This window comes from Muntiacus reevesi, chromosome 22 (assembly GCF_963930625.1).
Source record: "Muntiacus reevesi chromosome 22, mMunRee1.1, whole genome shotgun sequence".
NCBI lineage: Eukaryota > Metazoa > Chordata > Mammalia > Artiodactyla > Cervidae > Muntiacus > Muntiacus reevesi.
In genome coordinates, this window is record NC_089270.1 from 47,496,312 (window position 1) to 47,503,909 (window position 7,598).

A 7,598-nucleotide genomic window follows, 5' to 3' on the forward strand; every position below is an offset into this window, starting at 1 on the left:
ATAATGAATTAATGAACATGCACACACAGACCACACATATCACTTACTCATGGTATTTATATGAAATACACCAGTCATGATGTATCCATTTATATCTATTTATCTTATTTCACAGGGAGGGTCCTTTTGAAAATGATGGGGAAGGTTAGAAGGTAACAGTGAGATTTATATACATTCATGCATGTGTGCAAGTGTATGTATATGTGCAATTTTCCTGTTGATATCACATCCCTCCTTTAACATCATTATAGTGGCTCAGCATCAGTGAGCACTGAAACTGCCCTTATTAAACTAGTAAAAGAGACCAATCTTTTCTCAGATTAGATGGTTAGATTTAGACAGGCTTTTTCCCAGGCATTTCAGACCAGCAACAGAAAAGCCTAAGAGAAAGATTTTTCACTGTTCTTATTATAAGTATAATGAAATGAAATATACTTCTGGCCAATTTCAACAGGGTGCAATTAGTATTTATGTAGGAGACACTGGCATGAAGCTAGTTTTTTACGATGCACTAAGTGAGGTCTTAGCCCAAGACTTTAAAGTCCTTGAAGTCCTATGAAAATCTGATTCCTAGAGTAACTGCACTTATATTAATTGTGAAGAAAGGACACCCCACCACACACACCTCCACCCCAGCTATACTTCAAACATCACAGTGTGAAAACTAGCCAAAAGATGGAGAAAGAGTTGCTCAAATCTTTCTTTACCCTCTGCATATTGGCCCAAAGGTGCCCTTTTTTTAGATGAACTGAAGGATGAAAAGTGATGATGAGGAGATGGCTGATAATAGTGGATATCCACATATTGCTGAAATTATTCTGATTATCATATCTAAGAGATATGGAGCATAATGTACACTTCTGTACCAAATGAGTGGTTTATTTTGAGATGCAAATTGATCTCATCTTTGAGTACCAATGGTAATTTATGGTGAAAGACATTACTCTTAAAGAGATGGGAATACCAGACCACCTGACCTGCCTCCTGAGACGTCTCTATGCAGCTCAGGAAGCAAGAGTTAGACCTGGACATGGAACAAAAGACTGGCTCCAAATTGGGAAAGGAGGACATCGAGGCTATATATAGTCACTCTATTTATTGAACTTATATGCAGAGTACATCATGAGAAACACTGGGCTGGATGAAGCACAAGCTGGATTCAAGATTGCTGGGAGAAATATCAATAACCTCAGATATGCAGACGACACCACATTTATTGCAGAAAGTGAAGAAGAACTAAAGAGCCTCTTGATGAAAGTGCAAGAAGAGAGTGAAAAAGTTGGTGTAAAACTCAACATTCAGAAAACTAAGATCATGGCATCTGGTCCCATCACTTCATGGCAAATAGTTGGGGAAACAATGGATACAGTGAGAGACTTTATTTTGGGGGGCTCCAAATTCACTGCAGATGGTGATTGCAGCCATGAAATTAAAAGATGCTTACTCCTTGGAAGAAAAGCTATGACCAACCTCATAAGCATACTAAAAAGCAGAGACATTACTTTGCCAACAAACGTTCGTCTAGTCAAAGCTATGGTTTTTCCCATCAGTTCAGTTTAGTTTAATCACTCGGTTATGTCTGACCGACTCTTTGTGACCCCATGGACCGCAGCGCGCCAGGCCTCTCTGTCCATCACCAGCTCCCAAGGTCCACCCAAACTCAAGTCCATTGAGTTGATGATGCCATCCAGCCAGCTCATACTCTGTTGTGTCCTTCACCTCCTGCCCTCCATCTTTCCCAGCATCGGGGTCTTCACATGAGTCAACTCTTCACATCAGGTGGCCAAAGTACTGGAGTTTCAGCTTCAACATCAGTCCTTCCAATGAACACCCAGGACTGATCTCCTTTAGGATGGACCTATTGATTCACCTTGCAGTCCAAGGGACTCTCAAGAGCTTTCTCTAACACCACAGCTCAAAAGCAGCAATACTTCTGCTCTCAGCTTTCTTTATAGTCCAACTCTCACATCCATACATGACTACTGGAAAAACCATAGCCTTGACAAGACAGACCTTTGTTGGCAATGTAATGTCTCTGCTTTTTAAATGCTTTCTAGTTTGGTCATAACTTTCTTTCCAAGGAGTAAGCGTCTTTTAGTTTCATGGCTGCAGTCACTATCTGCAGTGATTTTGAAACCCCCAAAATAAAGTCTGACACTGTTTCCACTGTTTCCCCATCTATTTCCCATGAAGTGATGAAACCAGATGCCATGACCTTTGTTTTCTGAATGTTGAGCTTTAAGCCAACTTTTTCACTCTCCTCTTTCACTTTCATCAAGAGGCTCTTTAGTTCTTCACTTTCTGCCATAAGGGTGGTGTTATCTGCATATCTGACTTTATTGATATTTCTTCCAGCAATCTTGATTCCAGTTTGTGCATCATCCAGCCTAGAGTTTCTCATGATGTACTCTGCATATAAGCTGAATCAGCAGAGTGACAATATACAGCCTTGACGTACTCCTTTTCCTATTTGGAACCAGTCTGTTGTTCCATGTCCAGTTCTAACTGTTGCTTCTTGACCTGCATACAGGTTTCTCAAGAGGCAGGTCAGGTGGTCTGGTATGCCCATCTCCTTCAGAATTTTCCAGTTTATTGTGATCTACACAGTCAAAGGTTTGGCATAGTCAATAAAGCAGAAATAGATGTTTTTCTGGAACTCTCTTGCGTTTTCAGTGATCCAGCAGATGTTGGCAATTTGATCTCTGGTTCCTCTGCCTTGTCTAAAACCAGCTTGAACATCTGGAAGTTCACAGTTCATGTATTGCTGAAGCCTGGCTTGGAGAATTTTAAACATTACTTTACTAGCATTTGAGATGAGTGCAATTGTGTGGTAGTTTGAGCATTCTTTGGGATTGCCTTTCTTAGGGATTGGAATGAAAACTGACATTTCCAGGCCTGTGGCCACTGCTAAGTTTTCCAAATCTGCTGGCATATCGAGTGCAGCACTTTCACAGCATCATCTTTCAGGATTTGAAATAGCTCAACTGGAATTCCATCACATCCACTAGCTTTTTTCTTAGAGATGCTTCCTAAGGCCCACTTGACTTCTCATTCCAGGATGTCTGGCTCTAGGTGAGTGATCACACCATCATGATTATCTCCATCATGAAGATCTTTTTCGTATAGTTTTTCTGTGTATTCTTGCAACCTCTTCTTAATATCTTCTGCTTCTGTTAGACATATACCACTTCTGTCCTTTACTGTACCCATCTTTGCATGAAAATTTCCCTTGGTATCTCTAATTTTCTTGAAGAGATCTCTAGTCTTTCCCATTCTCTTGTTTTCCTCTATTTCTTTGCACTGATCGCTGAGGAAGGTTTTCTTATCTCTCCTTAATTTTCTTGGAACTCTGCATTCACATGGGGATATCTTTCCTTTTCTCCTTCGCTTTTCACTTCTCTTCTTTTCACAGCTATTTGCAAGGCTTCCTCAGACACCCATTTTGCTTTTTTGCATTTCTTTTTCTTGGTGATGCTCTTGATCTCTGTCTCTTGCATAATGTCATGAACCTCCGTCCATAGTTCATCAGGCACTCTGTCTATCAGATCTAGCCCCTTAAATATATTTCTCACTTCCACTGTATAATTGTAAGGGATTTGATTTAGGTCCTACCTGAATGGTCTAGTGGTTTTCCCTACTTTCTTCAATTTAGGTCTGAATTGGGCAATAAGGAGTTCTTCAGTCCTGTCCAACTCTTTGTGACCCCATGGACTGTAACTCCCCAGGCTCCTCTGTCCATGGAATTCTCCAGGCAAAATACTGGAGTGGGTTGCCATTTCCTTCTCAAGGAGATCTTTCTGACCCAGGGATTGAACCCTGGTCTCCCGCATTGCAGGCAGATTCTTTACCATCTGAGCCACCAAGGAAGACCCCTCGAGAAAGAGTGGAGAAAAGGGAGCCCTCCTATACTGTTGATGGGAATGTACATTGGTGCAGACACTGTAGAAAGTAGTAAAAATAAAAATAGTAGTAAAAATAAAATTACCATATGATCCAGCAATCCCACTTCTGGGCATTTACCCAGACAAAACTGTAATTTGAAAAGATCCATGCACCCCTATGTCCATAGCGGCGCTGTTTACAATAGCCAAATCATGGAAAGAACCTAAATGTCTATCAACAGATGAATGGATAAAGAAGGTATGGTAAATACATACAATGGAGTATTTACTTAGCCATCCAAAATGAAATAATGCCATTTGTAGCAACATGGATGAGCCCAGAGATCATCACACTAAGTAAAATAAGCCAGAAAGAGAAAGACAAATAGATATGACAACACTTAGATGTGGAATCTGAAGTACGACACAAATGAACTTACCTACAAAACAGAAAAGACTCACAGATATAGAGAACAAACTGTTGGCCAAGGGAGGGTCAAACTCCCAAAGACTGAGAGTTAATTGGAATTAGTGGGTGCAAACTAGTATATATAGGATGGATAAATAGTGTCCTACTATATAGCACATGAAACTATATTCAATACCCTGTAATAAGCTATAATGGAAAAAATATGAAAAAGAATATATTGGATAATTGAGCCACTTTGCTATATAGAAGAGAAATTAACATAACATAATAAATCAACTATTCAATATTTTTTAAAAAATCATAACTTTCTAAATTTAAGTTGGCTTCAAAACTTGGCTTGCATGAATATCTTTTTTTTTAATTAAAGCTAATAATTTTTAGAGTTCTTCCTTTTTTCTCTCTTGGAACAAACTGAAAGTTCTGTAATTCACTTTAAACTACAGATGATTTTACCTGCTTGTAGCATGTAAACCAATAGGAATAATTCTAATATTCTCTGGTTCATGTGCATAGTTTTCTATTGCTGCTATAACAAATCCCTACAAACTTAGTGGCTTAATGCAAAATTAATATCTTATAATTCTTAAGGTCAGGAGTCAAAACTCCCTTATGAGATTAAACAGAACTATCCAAAAGGCTACATTTTTTTCTGGACTCTATAGAGGGTAATCCATTCCCTTGCCTTTTCCAGATTTTAGAGACTGCCCACATTCCTTGGCACATGGCCCCTTTCTACATCTTTAAATGAGGAAAAGAAAATTGAGCCCTTCTTAAACCACATCATAATGCTCAAAATTCTCCAAGCCAGGCTTCAGCAGTACGTGAACCATGAACTCCCAGATGTTCAAGCTGATTTTAGAAAAGGCAGAGGAACCAGAGATCAAATTGCCAACATCTGCTGGATCACTGAAAAAGCAAGAGAGTTCCAGAAAAACATCTATTTCTGCTTTATTGACTATGCCAAAGCCTTTGACTGTGTGGATCACAATAAACTGTGGAAAATTCTGAAAGAGATGGGAATACCAGACCACCTGACCTGCCTCTTGAGAAATCTATATGCATGTCAGGAAGCAACAGTTAGAACTGGACATGGAACAACTGACTGGTTCCAAATAGGAAAAGGAGTACCTCAAGGCTGTATATTGTCACCCTGCTTATTTAACTTATATGCAGAGTACATCATGAGAAACGCTGGGCTGGAAGAAGCACAAGCTGGAATCAACATTGCCGGGAGAAATATCAATAACGTCAGATATGCAGATAACACCACCCTTATGGCAGAAAGTGAAGAAGAACTAAAGAGCCTCTTGATGAAAGTGAAAGAGGAGAGTGAAAAAGTTGGCTTAAAGCTCAACATTCAGAAAACTAAGATCATGGCATCTGGTCGCAGCACTTCGTGGGAAATAGATGGGGAAACAGTGGAAACAGTGACAGACTTTATTTTTGGGGGCTCCAAATTCACTGCAGATGGTGATTGCAGCCATGAAATTGAAAGACACTTACTCCTTGGAAGGAAAGTTGTGACCAACCTAGACAGCATATTAAAAAGCAGAGATATTACTTTGCCAACAAAGGTCCGTCTAGTCAAGGCTATGGTTTTACAAGTAGTCATGTATGGAGGTGAGAGTTGGACTATAAGAAAGCTGAGAGCAGAAGAATTGCTGCTTTTAAACTGTGGTGTTGGAGAAGACTCTTGAGAGTCCCTTGGACTGCAAGGAAATCCAACCAGTCCATCCTAAAGGAGAGCAGTCCTGGGTGCTCATTGGAAGGATTGATGCTGAAGCTGAAAGTCCAATACTTTGGCCACCTCATGCGAAGAGTTGACTCATTAGAAAAGACCCTGATGCTGAGAGGGGGCAGGAGGAGAAGGGGACGACAGAAGATGAGATGGCTGGATGGCATCACCGACCCAATGGACACGAGTTTGAGTAAACTCCGGGAGTTGGTGATGGACAGGGAGGCCCCGTGTGCTGCGATTCATGCGGTCGCAGAGTCGGACACGACTGAGCGACTGAACTGATTGACTGACTACACCACTTCAAGTCAAGCTTTCCTCCACAGTCATCCTTCCCTCTGACTCTCTTCTGATTCCTTCCATTTTTAAGGACACTTGTGAGTGTACTGACTCTCCCTGGATAATCTATGATAATCTCCTCATCTAAATGTCCTTAACCTAACTGAATCTGCAAAATCCCTTTTCCATGCATGTAAACATAATCAGAGGTTCCAGGGATTATAATCTGGGCTCCACTCATTGGAGACATTTCTTGGGAGATGCTCATCAAATTCAACATCTGATGGGTGCACATCATACAGACAGGACACTTGAACATTTCATTATATTCTTAACATCTTTAAAGCTACCTTTGAAACCAACAATAAAGTTAACAAGATAATTAAGTTTCAGAAATTTCCAATTTTTTACATGAAGTTATCTTTCATTTCAGTCTCTCAGTTGTGTCTGACTCTGTGTGACCCCATGAACCACAGCACACCAGGCCGCCCTGTCCATCACCATCTCCCGGAGATTACCCAAACTCATGTCCATTGAGTCAGTGATGCCATCCAACCATCTCATCCTCTGCCGTCCCCTTCTCCTCCTGCCCTCAGTCTTTCCCAGGATCTTTTAAAATGAGTCAGTTCTTCGCATCAGGTGGCCAAAGTAATGGAGTTTCAGCTTCAACATCAGTCCTTGCAATGAACACCCAGAACTGATCTCCTTCAGGATGGACTGCTTGGATCTCCTTGCAGTCCAAGGGACTCTCAAGAGTCTTCTCCAACACCATAGTTCAAAAACATCAATTCTTCTGTACTCAGCTTTTTTGTAGTCCAACTCTCACATCCATACATGACTACTGGAAAAACCATAGCCTTGACTAGACGGACCTTTTTGACAAAGTAATGTCTTTGCTTTTTAATATGCTGTCTAGGTTGGTTATAACTTTCCTTCCAAGGAGTAAGTATATAACCACTTAACTCACTGCTACCATACTACTTTATTATCTCTGCTGATATGAAGCAGAAGACAAAATTTAAAAATTATCTAGGGTATTTATCATTTTCAAAATGTATTTTTATTCTCTTCATTCACAAGATGCCTCTTCTAGACCCTATAAAAATATAAATAAGCAGTATTTATTAAATGGTTGAATCATACATTAATCACATATTAATAAGCACAGGGACTCCTGGAGTAAGCAGATTTTCAATAACTTGTGAAGATTTAAATAAATGTATCCATATAAATTATTTAATATAATAAAATTTTTTAATAATATAATCAAATT